Raw genomic sequence first — 17,396 nt, 5'->3', positions numbered from 1 at the left:
CAAGGATTCTATTTATATATTCCCTAACTCAAAGATTTTTTTGTTTTTCTTAGCTGTGTCCAGTCTTTAAAAGCATTTCTTCTTTTCTGTTATACTGCTTTTTTATCTCTAGCACTTCTTTATGGTTCTTTCTTAAGATTTTCACCCCTCTGTTTACATTGCCCATCTGTTCATACATGCTGCCTACTTTATCCATTGGAATGCTTTGCATATTAATTATAATTGTCTTATATTTTTAGTCTGATAATTCCAAAATCCTTGCCATGTCTGGTTCTGATGCTTACTCTGTCTCTTCAAATTTTGCGTCTTGATGCCTTTTAATTTTTTCTTGACAACGGGACATGATGTACTGGGTAAACAAAACTGCTGCTAAATAGAATGTTAGTAATGTAGTGGTGAGATGTGGGGGGAGGGGAAGTGTTCTATATTCTACAATTAGGTCTCAGTCTTTTAGTGTGCCTATGCCTCTGGGCTATAAATTCATATGTGTTTTTAAGTTTTTCCTTCCCTTCTGAAGTGAGACAGGGTGAGTAGGGCAGGTTGGACTTGGGTATTTCTTTTCTTCAGGTCAGTTCGCCTCTGATACTACCTTGGCAGGTAAGGCTCTGGTTAACTACTTTCTCCTGAGGTCAGGTCTTGATTATAAAAACAGAATGGTCTGTCATATTTCAAAGTCATTGTATCCCCGCCCTCTACTCCCATCCCCCACTTGCTAAAAGGCTGAGATGATTTTTCTGAAATATTTGCTGTGGGAACCTGGCAAAACTCCTGAAGGCAAATCTCACAATATGACTGGTTCTCCCTGGAGTCTTTAACTCTCAGAGTTGTCTGCACTGAGCCTCTAGCAATTAATCAGTTATAGTTCAGGTTTTCCTATCCCTTCACTGTTTTCCATGGTGGTTTCTGCTTGTGAGTCTATTCAGGTAAGCCACTACTCCCTGCATTTGCCTGTCTGTCCCTCCAGCCTTATGGGCACCAGTCTGTTCTATGTCTTCCCCCTCTCTTATGGAACAAAGAAGAGTTAATGATTTTTGTCTGTTCAACTTTTGACTTGTTGTTAGGATGGAGTAGTGGCTTCCAAGTTCCTTATTTGTGTGATATTGGAAACTGGAAGTCCCTTCAACTATTTTTTTAATGACATGGCATCAAGTTGATATACTACTGGAGACACTTAACTCCATACATGTTCCAGTTGCCAACATATCTCTGAAGTGTGTGGTACCTAAACCTTTACAGAGGTAATCAAGTTAAAATGATATCTTTAGGGTAGGTTCTAATCCAGTTTGATTGGTGTTCTTACTAAAAGGGGAAATTTGGAGACAGATAGATACACATAGAAAAAAAGACCATATGAAGAGACACAGGGAGAAGATGGTCACCTATGAGCCAAGGAGAGAGGTCTGGAACAAAATCTTTTCCTCACAGCTCCCAGATGGAACCCACACTGCTGACATAAGACTTGATTTCAGGCTTTTGGGCTCCAAAATTGTAAGCCAATAAGTTTCTGTTGTTTAAGCCATACAATTTGTGGTACTTAAAAAAAAATTTTTTTTAATGTTTATTTAGTTTTGAGAGAGCACAGGTGGGGAAGGGGCAGGGAGAGAGGGAGACACAGAACCCAAAGCAGGCTCCAGTTTCTGAACTGTCAGCACAAAGCCTGATGCAAGACTCGAAACCACAAACTGCAAGATTATGACCTGAGCCAAAGTTGGTGCTTACCTGACCGAGACACCCAGGTGCCCCTTGTGGTACTTTGTTATAGCAGACCTAGCAAGCCTATGTAGGTTATATAGAATTGTTCTCAAGTATAAAAAATGCTTATTACAGATAAGATTTACTTAATCACTTCTTTACTTAATCACATTATTAGGAATATCTAAACAATCTAAATATATTAACACATTATCATTCCCTCTTTGAGAAGTAAAAACCCGCTCACAGAGGGATTTCTAACATTGTTCTAAGTCACCCAGTTTGAATTTTGGTAGCTGGCCTACAGAGTCCATACTTTTAAGATTACATTGTCCAGAGAGAATGTGCCAAATTGTAGGATTATTTATTTATTTTTCCAGAATTTAGGAAGATTCCATTTTAATTGGTGAGATTTTTCAGTGTTAGTGCTGGTATTAGTTTTCTGTGATTGCCATAACAAGTTGACACAAATTGGGTCACTTAAAACAACAGAAATTTATTCTCTCACAGTTCTGGAGGCCAGAAGTCTGAACTCAGGGCTACAATCTCTCCAGAGGCCCTAGAAGAGATCCCATATTTTTGCATTTTCCAGTCTCTGGTGTCTCTTTGCATTCCTTGGTGTTCCTTGGCTGCATTACTCCAATCTCTGCCTTGATGGTCACATTGTCTGTGTGAGCATATCCTTTCTATGTATCTTATAAGTGCACTTCTCATTGCATTTAGGGCCCAGATAATCCAGGATGATATTTTCATCTCAAGATCTTTAACTATTTAAAAAATGAGGTAATATTTACAGTTTCCAGGGATTTAATTTGACATGGGCACATCTTTTGGGGACTCACCATGCAACCCACTACAGTGCTATCTTGTATTTTTAAGTTAATGAAGTTTTCTTGTGATCACAGTGAACCAAAATCATTTGGGTAAAAACTAATGAATAAATACAGTGACAAGAGGGAAGGGAAGGAGAGAGGGAGGGAAGGATACGAGGAGATGAGAAGAAAAAGTTACCGCTAGGGAGAGTGACCATTACAAACCACTATATATTTCAATATTTGCTAGCAAAGCTTAATCCTTGTTATTTGAGAATAGTTTAAAATAAGTGAAAAAGTTATTGATTTGTTTGGGAAAAGTATAGTTAAGTGTTTGTATAAAAATGGGGGAAAAGAATTTTTAAGGCAACTGAGATGATCTATTTTAAAATTATAAGCCCTTCAAAAGAGCATTAGCAGAGAGAAACAGCAATTAAGTCATCATCATAATCTACAACAGATCTGTCTTCCTACCTCTGTTTCTATGGCAAACAAATAATATTTCAGCATAGTTTTGTACTATTACTACAAGACTAAGAAACAGTTTGTCATTGGCAAGCCTTGTGAATGCAAGACATCAATGAGTCTTCTGCATATGAATGTTCATAATAACTTGCCAAATCCTAGTTTAAAATGCAGAATTATAAGAAACTGAAATGTTATTCATCATGAAGTTGGACCTTTCTTAACAGCTTTTCACACCCTAATAATAATATAACAATGAGCATGAACAGACAATTCACAAAAGACATCCTATAAACACTAAAAATGAAGTTCAAACTCAGTAATAAACAAATGCAAGTTACATATTTTTATCCAACGGAGTGGCAGTGATTAAAAAGAATAATGATATCCAGCATAGTAAAATATGTGAATGAAAGGGCGTTTTTGTAATTACTGGTGGGGTGTAAACTAGGATAAATTTTCCTAACAGAAAGTCTTCAAAATGTGCAGATAGTTTGACTCAACCATTTCAGTTCTAGGCAGTGTATCCTTAGGATATAAAAACGTATGTACTCAAATATGTATGCACAATGAGACTTTTTCTAATATGTTTATTTTAGTTACAAATTATTTGGATGACACTTTTGCTTTTGAAAAAAGAAGGCTACAGGGGTGTCTGGGTGGCTTAGTCAGTTGAGCATCCAACTTTGGCTCAGGTCATATCTTGTGGTTTGTGGATTCAAGCCCTGCATTGGGCTCTCTGCTGTCAGCACAGAGCCCACTTTGGGTCCTCTGTTCCCTTCTCTCTGCCCCTCCCCCATTCATTCTCTCTCTCTCTCTCTCTCTCTCTCTCTCTCTCTCTCTCCCTCTCTCCACCCCCCCCCCAACCCCCGGTCAAAAATAAATAAACATTAAAAAAAACTGTTGAAAAAAGAAGGCTACAGAAGGATATGAAGCAATTTTGTGAAAAGCATATTTTATTTACGGATCTTTTTCAAATATATGTTTCACATACTTATTACAGAGAAAGAAATATCTTGCAGCAAAAACAGTAAGAATATTAACTAGAATAGAGATTGAAAATAGATACCAAGGTTATGTGAAACTTTTAAAATACTTATTACTTGTATTCTAATTTTTTAATAATGAATTTTAACCACATGAAAAATAAACAAGAAAGTATTTTAGTGATATTTAAATCACTCTTTAGTGGGTTCTACATCAAAGAAACATTGCCTATATGCCTATATGTTAGGTAATGTTTTATAAGCACAGTTTTTATATTTTCCCCATTAAATTTTGCATTGTGGACATATGTAGTAAATAAAAAATACACATAGAGATTTTTTAAGGTAAAAATTTGTAATTTGTTGCCATAGAGAAAAATAAATTTCCAAAACTATAAACAAACCCAGTAATATGTTTCTGCTTGCTTCACAAGGATAGGCACTAAAATATACAGTAGATATATGTTTGACAACTGAAGAATGTTTAGGACTCAAAGAAATAAGGTTAAATGAAGGGGAAATAGGTATTAAGGTAAAATAGAGATTTTCTCTTTTTATTCATGTTTATTCATATTCATATTTATTCATATTCAACTCAATTCAGTAAATATTTATTGAGCTTATAGTCATCATGTTCAAGAATGAAGAGGTTAATGAGCCATAGTCACTATTTTCTAGGAGATCAAGGCTGAATCCTCTCATATTCAAGAAATTTCTAGATTCATACAAGAGACACTTCACTAGTAGCACTCAAAAACACTGCCTAAGCAATGTGACTCTGAAATTCTAATTTTTTAGTTATTAGTTTGCTTTTATCCGTGCTGCACTGAATGCCATTATAGGCAGAAGATTGAAATTATAAACTAATACTTCCAAGGGGCACCTGGATGGCTCAGTTGGTTAAGCGTCTGACTCTTGGGTTTTGGCTCAGGTCATGATCTTGTGGTTTGTAAGTTCGGGTGCCATATATCAGGCTCTGCACTGGCAGTGTGGAGCCTGTGTAGGGTTTCCTTTCTCTCTCCCTTTCTCTGCCCCTCCCGCTCTCACTCTATCTCTCTCTAAAAATAAATAAATAAACTTAAAAAAAACCACAATACTTCCTCAAAGTAAACATTATGATGCCTCTGTACCTTTGTACCTTTACCTTCTTCAATAGCAAATTGCTCTTAGCCCATTCGGGCTGCTATAACAAAATAACAGACTGCATGGCTGATAAACAACAGAAATTTATCTCTCATAGTTCTAGAGTCTGAAAAGTCCAAGAGCAAAGTGCTGACATGGTGACACTTTGGCCCTTTTGAGGGCCCTCTTCCTGGTTCAAGCTGGCACATTTTCACTGTGTTCTTCAGGGTAAAAGGGGCTGGAGAGCTCTCCAAAGCCTCCTTGATACAGCACAAATCCCATTCATGAGGACTCCATCCCCATAGCACTCCCTAAAGGCCCCACCTCCTCATACCATCATCTTTGGCATTTACAATTTCAACACATGAATTTCGAGGGGACACAAATATTCAGACCATAGCATGCTGCAAGAAGAGCTGTAAATGTGACAGGTAACACTAAGGAATGGACTCTCAGTATTGGATATTGTGGACTTCATTTACTTTGAACTTGATCATCAAGTTGAAGGTGATTATAACTTTAACAGGTCTCTATCATCTCATGCTTTGGATCTGTTTAATTAAACATATTTTAAATATTTATAACACATACAAATTGTATTAAAATATATAAATTTATAAAACACACACATGTTAAAAAACAAAATAGAACCCAAAAGACTCAAGACAAAGGGGAAACGCTACTGTTTTTCACTCTTTCCCACCCTCACTACAGTTGCTATAGAGGCAACTATTTTAACCTATTTTCTTGCAGTGCCCTGCATGTTACTAAATAATACATCTATACATATTGCACTCTCTGCTTCCTGTTAGGATATTGAAGAGTTAATTTCTTTTTTTTTTTTTTAATTTTTTTTTTTTTAATGTTTCATTTATTCTTGAGGGAGAGAGAGACAGCGCATGAGCAGGGACGGGGCACAGAGAGAGGGAGACACAGAATCTGAAGCAGGCTCCAGGCTCTGAGCTGTCAGCCCAGAGCCTGACGCGGGGCTTGAACTCATGAACCATGAGATCATGACCTGAGCCGAAGTCGTATGCTCAACACACTGAGCCACCCAGGCGCCCCGAAGAGTTAATTTCTTAAACTTCCTTCCAACTTTACACTGATCCTTGCAAAGTAATCATGTATCTTAATTTTAGGTACATCAATTAACAATATTTGCATTAGGAAGAAGAAATAAATGATTCTTATAGTGTTAAGTATTGACCTTGGATTGGATTTCTTTTCTGGTAAAATTTTGTCCCCTAAAGCTGTTAATTGTTTTACATTTTATTAGAGGATTCTTTTATCAAAATGGTTATATTTCCTAACAGAACATCAGAGCCATTTTGCTAGAAAACACTACAGCCACAGTGTTGAGATTTCCTTTGTGTATGACCCTGAATAGGATGCACTGTGTCCTAGGTCACAAACCTTTTCCTTCTTGATGTACTCTTTGGTGTAAGGTTTAATGCACCCTTAAATATTTTCTAGAAAGTGTACAAAACAGTAAATATATGCAGTCATGCATGTCTGAAAGTCTTTAATCAACCCACACTTAAGATTGATGGCTTTTTAGGATACAGAAACAGGCAAAGAGCTCTTAAATATAAGAAAAAAGTAAGAGACAAATTAGTGCTATCTCACATTTGACTAATAGGTGTTCCAAGAAAGAGACAAATAGAACTTGGGGCAGGATGTTGTGGGAAAAAATAAATAAATCAATAAATAGCCATAAATCTCCAAACTGAAAGAGCAAGCTGCAATTCTTCCTTGGAATTTTTAAGAGATATTCCATTGCCAGCTAGCATCTAGTGTTATATATGAGAAGTCTGAGAATATTCAGGTTTTCATTTCTTTGCAGTTCCTTCTACGCTCTGGAAGATTTTAGGATCTTTTTTTACCTCTAGAATTCTAAAATGTCATAGAGATGTGCTTTTCTGTCAGTATTTTAGAATACTCTCAGTGTGAGCCTTTATGGTTCTTTAGTTCCAGCAAGTTTTTATTTTTGTTTTGTTATGTAAATTTGTTTCTTTTCCTTTTCTGAAACTCTTATCATGCAGATGTTAGATCTCCTAGATTTGTCTTTTACGTCTCTTATTTAAAAAAAAATTATTGTAGTTTTTTGTCGTTTTTTTCTATTTTTCTGAGAAATGTTTTTAATTTTATTTTCTAAACTTTCTGCTGATTTTCAAATATTTAATTTCCAAGAACTCTGTGTTTTCTTTAATTGCTTTTTATAGTGGCATGGTTAATGAAAATCAGTCTGTTTTGTAAACATATTGGAGGAAATCATTTTTATTATTTTTATTATTCTCTGATCTCAGTTTTCTCTTTTTCTTCTGGGACTTTTTTTTTTTCCTGTTTATCTTGTTTGTCCTTAACATAGTGGCCTTGTTTTTATGAAGCATGATAATTTTCAATTGTCCATTAAAAATCTGGCTGTGACCTCTCTTTAATTCTACTTTCAGTTGGCAGCCCTGTTAGTGATCAGACAGAGAGCCAGGAGACTCACAAAATGTCAAAATACCAGACATCTGTTTTCTGGGATTCTTCATTATCTCCAGAGAAAAGCCTTCATACTCTTGTCTCAGAATTAAATTCCTGACTCCTCTTTCTCCTATCCAATCTCAGTGGGGTGTGTTAGTGTGGACATGGGGTTGGGATGAGTGTATGCAGACTTTGAACTAATCCCACGTTTCCAGCCCATCATCTCATTACCTACCACTGCCTTTCTGTCTATGGTTCTACAGGATATGTTGCTTCCTTTCTTCTGAGCCCTTTCTCCAAGCATTTATCCAAGCTAATGTCTCCTCTGAGGTGCTGCATCAGTTACCACTCTTCCACCTGCTTTTCATTTTCCAAAGTTCTGTGAAATCTGTCATCCATTGATAGCCCTCTCCTATCTTTTGGTAATTCTTGGTTTAACTGCATGTTTCTTAATCATCAAGTATTTGTCAAGTACCTGCTTTGCTTGTGTGCTCTGAAAGGTACAAGAGAACTTCAAGAAACAAAGACTGTGCCATGAAGAAACCTATAATTAATGGAAGAGAAAAGGCTGATACAAGTAATAGCGATCAATGGGCAGTATTATACAGCATTGAATTATGGGCCCCAGTCTTATAGTACTGTGGGTGTTCAGAGGACTTGGAGAGAGCTCTGAAAGAAAAAAATATTTCTGAACTTGCGGAAGAAAGACAATTTATTGAAAGTACATATTGTTGATCATTCTGGGTCTTTATTCTTTATTCAGGAATGTGAAGATTTTACAGACTATTAGGAAGGCTGACTGGCTAGTGCAAAGGTTAAATGTTGAAAAGTAGTAGCAACAGGTAATCAGTACTTTAGGGTTTAAACTTCATGTGATAGTAATGATGATAATAAAAAATGCAAGAATTTATATATTGCATGGAAGTTGATTTCTCATAACTCTGTTGAACAGATAAGAAAAACAAAGTGCTGATAATTTAATTTGTCCTTGAGTAAAAGAAAGGGTTCCAGGAACCCAGCCTGGGGATGTAGACCTGATGATTGGTCTGAGGCCCTTTTAAATGCATGTGGTCTAAAGCTAATTTCTGGTGATAATTTATAGGTTTTGTTTCTTTTACGTAAGAATTCTTGCACATACCCAGAGATGTTACTAGCTGAACATTATAATGAATAATTGTAAAGCAGAGGCATACTTTTACAAAATTATTTTGAATCATACCTTTTGTAGTCTTCATTGATCCATTCACTTGCTCCCTAATGCATTCAATATTTTATTCATTCTTTTCATGTAGGTGCTGAATGCTGGTAATGGAAATATGAGTGAGCAAAAGGCTCATTTTATGGATGTAAAGGGATAATATTCATATTTATTTGTTTTACATGATTCAAGCAACTAATTTAGTTTTTTGGATTATTAGCATTATTTCTAGACCATGCTAGTGTTTTTTTAATTAATTAATTAAAATTCCAGTATAATTAACATACAGTGTTATATTAGTTTCAGGTGTACAATATCATGATTCAACAATTCTATACATTATTCAGTGCTCATCATGATAAGCGTACTCTTAAACCCCTTTCTTTACCTATTTCACCTATCCTCCTCACTTTCCTCCCCTCTGGCAACTAGTTTGTTCTCTATATTAAAGTCTTTTTTTGTTTGTCTTCTTTGTTTATTCATTTGTTTTGTTTCTTAAATTCCATGTATGAGTGAAATCATATGGTATTTGTCTTTCTTTGACTTATTTCACTTAGCATTATACCCTCTAGATCCATCCATGTTTTTGCAAATGGCAAGATTTCATATTATATATATGAATAATATTTCATATTGTATATATGATATATATAATATATTCTTTATTTCATGTTAGTAAGGATATTCAATTTGAGTTTAATCATAAAGGATAAAGCAACAACCTAAATCATAAGAAGATAGCAAAACAAAGAGATTCAACATAACAAATTACATGGAATTTTCAGCAAGTCAAAATGTTCTTACAAAAGCAACTTTTGTGAGTTTTTTTTAAAAGCTGAGGTAAAGCTATGCTATTTGTATACAACATCTTCTTTATCCATTCATCTATCAGTGGACATTTGGGTTGCTTCCATATCCCGGCTATTGTAAATAATGCTGCAATAAACATAGGGGAGCACATATCCTTTTGAAGTAGTGTTTTAATTCTCTTTGGGTAAATACATAGTAGTGGAATTACTGGATCATATGGTAATTCTATTTTTAATTTTTTGAGGAACTTCCATACTGTTTTCCACAGTGGCTGCACCAGTCTACATTCCCACCAATAGTGCACAAGGGTTCCTTTCTTTCCACATCCTTGCCATCCTTGTTTCTTGTATTTTTGATTTTAGCCATTCTGACAGGGATAAGGTGATATCTCATTGAGGTTTTAATTTGCATGTCCCTGATAGTAAATGATTTTGAGCATCTTTTCATGTGTCTGTTGGCCATCTGTATTTCTTCTTTGGAAAAATGTCTGTTCATGTCTTCTGCCCATTTTTAAGTCAGATTATTTGTTTTTTTGGTGTTGAGTTGTATAAGTTCTTTAGATATTTTGGATGGTAATCCCTTATTGGATATGTCAATTGCAAATAATCTTCTCCTGTTCAGGGAGTTGTCTTTTTGTTTTCTTGATAGTGTCTTTGCTGTGCAAAAGGTTTTTATTTTGGTGTAGTTCCATAGTTCAACTTTGCTTTTGTTTCCCTTGCCAGAGGAGATATATTTCGAAAAATGTTTCTACAGCTGATGTCAAAGAGATTACTGCCTATGTTTTCTTCTAGGAAGTTTATAGTTTCATGTCTCACATTTAGGTCTTTAATTCGTTTTGATTTTGTTTTTGTGTGTGGTATAAGAAACTGGTGAGGTTCATTCTTATGCATATAGCTATCCAGTTTTCTCAACACCATTTGTTGAAGAGATTTTTGCCTCCTTTGTCATAGGTTAATTGACCAAATAACCATGAGTTTATTTCTGGGGACTCTATTCTGTTCTATTGATCTATGTGTTGGTTTCTGTCATGATAGTGTTTCTGTTTTGTTTTTTCATTGAAGTCTACCCACAATCTGAAAAACAGTTCACCTTTCCCTCTTTCTGATAACCCTCAGCAAGAACACAATGGCCAGGTATTAGAGTTAACAAATATATCCCCAAAATACTTTTTTCCAAAATATTTTAAAAATATTTTGGGTTTAATAGAACCCAAAACACAATGTATTCAGAACATTTTCCCTCTTGATTTCTAAATTCTGACTCATTTATGTGTAACTCAGTGCTACATTATTTTGTGAGAGTGGTTCGATGTCCAAGATTTTTCATGAGTTTTTGACATTTATTCTTTTTCAGTCCTAAACTCCAAGAACCCCCACTCCATCCCACTCCCATCCCACCAGGAAAGCTCATTATATTTACACAGCCCTAAATATCCAGGTTCTGCTTAAAACCAAAAATACAAAAAGTTTGAGTGAAAGTATATATTCATGGCCCTATTCCATATCTGCCCCTCCCACTGAATGAAGGATATTTCAGAAAAACAAGAGCTAGGGAAGGAAGGGAAGGGAAATTTCTTTCTACTAATGTTTTGGCTTATATGTGTTCTGCTGGATTTTCCCCACATGCAAGTGTGATCATGAAGATAGAGCAGGAAATTCTTTTTCCTTGAAGAATATACTGGCATGGGTATTTTTATTGGAACCTGGGCTTTTGTAAAAGCTATGTTGAATCAGAAGAAGAAACAGTGGTGGAAAGTTTCAGCCTCATTCTGTCTTCTCCTCCTTTTCACCCCCAAGGCGGGGGGGAACCCACAGAGAGTATGCAGCACATTCCAAGAGAGTTGATCATTACTGTGTTTTAGCAGTCCTTAAAACTTATAAATAAATACCAGGTTAAATTAACCTGGTGGAGCCTGTAGTTTCATATCTTTTCACTTTCCAAATGTTCCTATTATTTCTGTGGTCATTGCCGTTGTTATTATTACAGGCATCTCACTATGTTTTCAAACAAAAGCCTGGCTCCCATTTATAAAAATGTCATACGAATTAAACTCTCTGTAAAATTTTAAGGAAACATTTTAAAACTAAAACTGCACAGGTTCAATCTGAACTTCATTAATGGCCTCCTTGAAGCCAAACATAGTCTTGAGAGGCCTATTAGTGTGATCTGGAGATGCTGAAGGCCCACATAGTTTCTTAGAGTCCAAAAATGCCTCCCTCGAGTTGGCATCATTCCCTGAACTGTGTTGTTTGAGGCCTTTACTGGGTCCAGGTAAAATTCACATCTTATTTCTTTCTCTTGATTCTGTCAGCTAAGAAAAAATATAAGACAGCACTACCCTGCCTGGAGAATTAGCAGCCAGACGAAGGGCCTTCTTTATTGGCAGGACTGAGAGAGTTTTTCTGCTTCCATGTAAGCGGAATGTCCTGATGTTGCCCTGTGGCGCATGCATTTATGGTTCCTTAATTAAAAATGCACATTCCCTCATGCTATGGCCAAATACATAACAAGGCATTCATGGGAAATAGAATTCTTCATAGGACCCTCAGTGTATCTGAATCTTCCTGAAAAGAAAAATTTATGAAGGCACTTCTGATCCTTAGGCTGTAGGATCAGACCCAGTGGTGAACAGGCTTACTTTTAAATAGCCTATTTCCAACTCTAGTAGGAATGACTTTCATTACTCATCCAACTAATATTTATAAATGACTTCCTATGTACTAAGCACCATCTTATGTGCTGGGAGAAAAATGGTGAGCAAGACAGAAGAAATAGATCCCTCAAGGAACTTGTAATAGAGTGATAGAGACAGACACAGAAAAGCATACATTTTTTTAAAAGAATGTTTTGGATAATAACTCTAAAGAAAATGAAAGCAAGATAACAGGATGGAGAATAATAGGGTGTGTATATGTGTGTGTGGTAGGGGTGGCAGCTATTTTAGATATGCAATCAGGGAAGGACTTCCTAAGGAGTTGGCATTTAAGAGATATCTAGATATAATGAGACAATGAAGCATGGAATATCTAGGAAAAACCCATTCCAGAAGGACAGAAAGGTGAGGGCCAGGGCCCTGAGGTTAAGATGAGCTTCATACACTTTCGGAGAAACAAAACAAAACAAAACAAAACAAAACAAAACAAACAAAAACCAGTCTGGATTGAGGGAGTTAAAATAGGAGAAAGAAAGTATTAGAAGATAAGGTTAAAGTATATGATGTGTTGAATGACTGGCCCAATTCTTTACCTCTCACTGTCTCACAAAGGTTAAAATATATCTCTTGCTCCTTGACCTTGGGATTGTCCAAAGAAATTACATGGTTTTCTTTGGTGAATGGCAAGTGAGCAGAGACAATAGGATGGCAATTCTGAGCAGAAAATTTCAGAGGCTTGGCACATTTCCATTTCTACTGTAGCTAACTCACTGGTCCTAGGAGAAGGATGAGAGAGGCAGGTGGAACCTTCCAAATTGCTGCAGCCTGAGCAGTTCTGCCTCAGGAATGACTGGCTGAAACAGATCCACTAGCCAACTCACAGATCTGTGAGAATACATTATTGAAGTCTTTGAGTTCTGTGGTTGTTTTTCATGCAGCATACTGTGGCAATGGCTAATCAACACAGATACCTGATCATTTAGGATCTTGGGAGCCTTGTTAAAAAGCCAGACATTTCTGATCTTCACTTTCTGAAGAATAGACTATAGAAAAAAAGTGGTATCAGGCAGTTCAGGAGCAGTGATTCAGGAGGAAGATGTTGGTGGCCAAGACACCCCCTTGTTTATCAAGAAAAAAAAAGTAAAAATAGTAAATTATGATTTCTATCTTAGCAACTTGGCAAATATATTAGTGAAATCAAAGGCATTAATTTGTTTTGTGGTAGAGATCTGTGCTTTACTACTGGTATGAGTGTTGATATGGTGTAATCAGTCAAATCTAGGAGAACTATTATCTTTTTTTCCACTGGGGAGGCAAGGAAACCCAGAGCTTGAAATTAGGAAGAATCTCTTCTGATGGCAATTTTTAAATATAAAAGGGACAAGCCAGGGCATGTAGAGAAGAAACCAAATTGTTTTGTTGGTGCTATACTTTCAGGCCTCAAGAACTAGACAGATATTATGTGGTAAGGAGGAAAGTGCAGGAAAGAGAAAAAGAGCCTACTTGGTCAGTAAGACAAGATAGCTCGTGTCTCAAAGGTCTCCCTAAATAATCTTGAGCAAGTGGTAGTCTTCCTCAGGTTTCTGTTTACCCACCAGAAAAATGGGATAATTGCCTGACCTTCTTTTTAGTTATCCTGAGTATACTCATATGCTAAAGTACTTTAACGAAAAGTATGAAATACTCTATCTATGGAAAGTAAAATTATTAAACTTGAAAACTAGTCAAGGTCTTTGCTAGTGAAATATAATTAGTACTATAAATGCAAAAATTCCTGCTAATTTACTTCAAATATTATAATTACTAACATATCCAGGGAATTTTCATTTTTACTGAATACAGGTTAGAATAATTCTGAGTAAGTGTGACCCACTGTGTCTGCTCTTATATTTAAATTTTGAGCTAATATGTCCTAACATGGTAGCAGAAAATACATTCAGACTTTAAAGGTTCTTTGCTGTTGTGGAGGTATTAGAGGATTTGAATTGTTCCAGACAGTGAAATTTAAATGCTTTTTTCTCTCTCAGAAGAAAAAAAAAAAAGTCTACTAAAATTACAGATAATTCCCCAAGTCTAGGACTTCACCCACAGCACACACGAGTTGTCCGTTCTAATGTTTGTGCTTAAAGAGAAACAAGAAATAATGTGAGCTCTCGTGCATGCTTTTCCAATCTCTGCTGCCCACTTCTCTACAATCCCTGTGTCCTTTGAGGGAAAATTCTCCTCCACTTACAACGACAACCATAAAACCTTCATGTGAACTGACATTTTCTAAACCAAACTGCCCACTTACATTTTATCATTTGGTAAAAAATATTCTTGATCTTGTGTTCCAAATTAAACCAAAATGAGGCCATAAGTGGAAAAGTTGGGTAAGGCAGTGAGGACACTGTCCAGAGGAGTGTGACCTGGCCAGCTGGGTTTCCTTCTCAGGTAATAGGGAATTTCAGAGCTGCCAGCAGAGGTGACCAAAAGGCAGAAGTGTTTCTTCATTTCCTTTACCCTTTCATGTCCAATAAGGCAGAAGGGAGTTCTGGAGGGAGCCCACCGTCCAGTCTGGGATTCAACCTCCTCACTTTGCACTGTATTTATGGCTGTTATTGTGGCCTCTTGCCTTGTACAAGCCGACAGCGGACTCTGTTGATTCTCCTGGTGAAATAGCAACAAGTCCTTCCTCTCCTTAGCTTCCTGGCCTTCATATCATCATATGTTGTGGGAAATTATAGGTGGATAAATCAAATACTTCCCCAAACGCAAATGTTGCTGTGACTACCACTTCTTGCTGGCAGCTGGAGGGCAGCTAGGGTAGCACTTGATGGCTTTTTCTGTTGAGATATTAATAGTTCCACACTGCTGTTTCAACTGAGTTGGTTCTTGATTTCGTGTTTGCTTTGGCTTTTTTTTTTTTTTTTTTTTTGCATGAGTATTGTTTATAGCACTTCATGACCTATGGCCTTTGAGCTTTAAGGAGAATGTATGCACAACTGTGTGCGTGAATGAATATGTGTATTGTGCAGCTTGAGGATGAGAGGCTTTCATGATATTTTCAGAGGTCTGTGAGGCAAAAAAATGGGTTAAATACTGTTAGTCTTGCTAATAAAGGTGTCGCTCGGAGTAGCTCCAGGAAATTGGCGTTAAGCCATTAGGACACCATCTAACCCACACTCTGATGGGATATAATAAAAACCAGGGAAGCTACCCAGATTCCATTACCTAACTACTTTTAGACCTGAACTTGTACCCTCCTTCAGACTTCACATTCGAGAATCCTTCAGCTTAGAACCTAGATGTTCCTTTTAAGCCTACTACCTCATTATTGATAGGTTATTTGAACAATTTATCCTTTTGATTTGAACCTTCTTTGCACTGGATCAAAAAAGGGGAGAGGAATTTGGAAGGGCTAGCAAGGGGTTGGGGGGAAGAATGAGAAACTAGAAAAATTTCCCTTGTTTTTAATTAGGCTTCCTTGATGTCACTCCCCCATTCTGAATCCAGAACCACAGATTTCAAGGTTCCAGGGCCTCTGACTAAGTGGGAAAGCAATTAGGACGGTAATTAGGACGTGTAATATAAGTTTTGGTGGTTCTAAGAATAAAAAGGCCTTTAAGACCTGTCTTTCATCTACTACTAATTCAAAGACTCCATTCCAACCATCCAAGCCATATGGAGCCTGTTTCTTTCAATGTCTAACAGATGAAATGGGTTACTTCCCTCTCTGACTTGGATTGACTTGACAGGCCCCAGAAGGCATCTGCACTTAGTTTGGTGCTTCCTGTTGTCTGGTTTCCTGAAGATGATCCTTCCTTTCCAGGATACTTGGACTAGAAGAAGGGTGTGGCTTGGCTTCTTATCTTTGTTCAGTCCTCCTCTCGAACTGCTTTATCAGACAGGATCTGACAATAGCTCTCTTTCTAACCTCTAAACATGTCTATTTAGCAGGTTATATCATCTTTTCTTGATCTCTTTGTAAGTAATCCAGTGGATGGAAGAGCCCCAAGTGTGTAGGCATTTCCTGCCTTTAGATATTCTAGAAATAAGCTGCCAGAGATTAATTTAGCACTTCTCAACTTTGTTCAAAAAATTTACAAACACCAAAATGAACAAAGTTGGAATAATAATAAAGATTGTTATGAAGCTAGGGGGAAATTAAAATGACTTTTTCAAATATGTATCACTGGAAAATAGAGGGTAAAAGTTTGGCCATATAATTTATTCTTCAAAGGGAAGTGAGTCTTTTGTCCCATGTAATGACTCCTCAGTCTCTGAAGGCCAAGCCAGAAATAATTTCTGTTTATATTCTAGTTCTTATTCTGTCTTGTTGACCATGGGTTACCTTGGGCCTTAATTCTTAATTATTTGGACCTCATGATTTCTTAGTTAGAACATTGTAGCTACTATAACTTTTGCATCTTTTAAATATTCCTTAATACAGAATCATTGTCTTAAACACTTCATATACCCACTGTAACTCATAGATTAGGCACATTTTGCCATCATCTGAAATCTGAGATACTTTGTAAAAATAAGCTATTTCTTGAAGTTACATTGTTTCTAAGTTCCTAGGTTGCCATTTAGGACACTGAACCACGAGTAACAACTTGGTATCCATAGGAAGCCAAAAACCTGGAGAGAGAGGGAAATAGAATATAACATATGTTAGTGGTAACATGAATTATCCCAATGACATGCTTTAACAAAATGTTTTGTTCAGGGCACTCTGTTCAGGAGAATTGAGTTGAAGGTTGCCAACCAAAATGGTCAATTAGTGTCTAATCAAGACAGCTAAAATAAATAGTTGGTTCCCATCTTTGAGCATGTCTCATGTCTAAACTGTTTTGAATGAATTTGGCCTGCCTGACAGATGTCAACTGTGAGTGAGCCACCTGTGAGGCTGTAGTAAGAAAAGAGAGCAGACAGCTTAGGGCTGCAAACTGAACTCATCCACTGAACCAGATGCTTCCATCCCGACTTCGGATTTGCTCCTCTGCATGAGGGACTGATATTGTGAAACTGAGGTCAGAGATTCCACAACCTGAGTTTACTTCAGAACTTTGAAATAGTCATCAATTCTTGATAACATTTTGATAGTGTGTTCTTGTAGCAGAATTCTTTTCTTTTTGTCCCTTCCCCTCTTCCTCCTTCCTTCCCTCCCTGCCACCGTCTCCTTCTCCCTCTCTCCCTATCTCTCT

At 36.7% G+C, this 17,396-nt stretch overlaps 1 long non-coding RNA gene across 2 annotated transcripts in view; it reads left to right on the top strand.

Annotated features, from left to right (window-relative positions):
* The first annotated feature begins 417 nt into the window (after positions 1-417).
* LOC125922804 (uncharacterized) overlaps positions 418-17,396 on the top strand; it is a 50,762-nt gene continuing 33,783 nt past the window's right edge. For both annotated transcript variants that reach the window (XR_007457795.1, XR_007457796.1), the window contains exon 1: positions 418-597. This is a non-coding gene — a long non-coding RNA (uncharacterized LOC125922804). The remainder of the gene's footprint in view (positions 598-17,396) is intronic.

Source organism: Panthera uncia, chromosome B1 (assembly GCF_023721935.1).
Source record: "Panthera uncia isolate 11264 chromosome B1, Puncia_PCG_1.0, whole genome shotgun sequence".
Lineage (NCBI taxonomy): Eukaryota > Metazoa > Chordata > Mammalia > Carnivora > Felidae > Panthera > Panthera uncia.
This window is presented reverse-complemented; position numbering and strand designations above follow the sequence as displayed.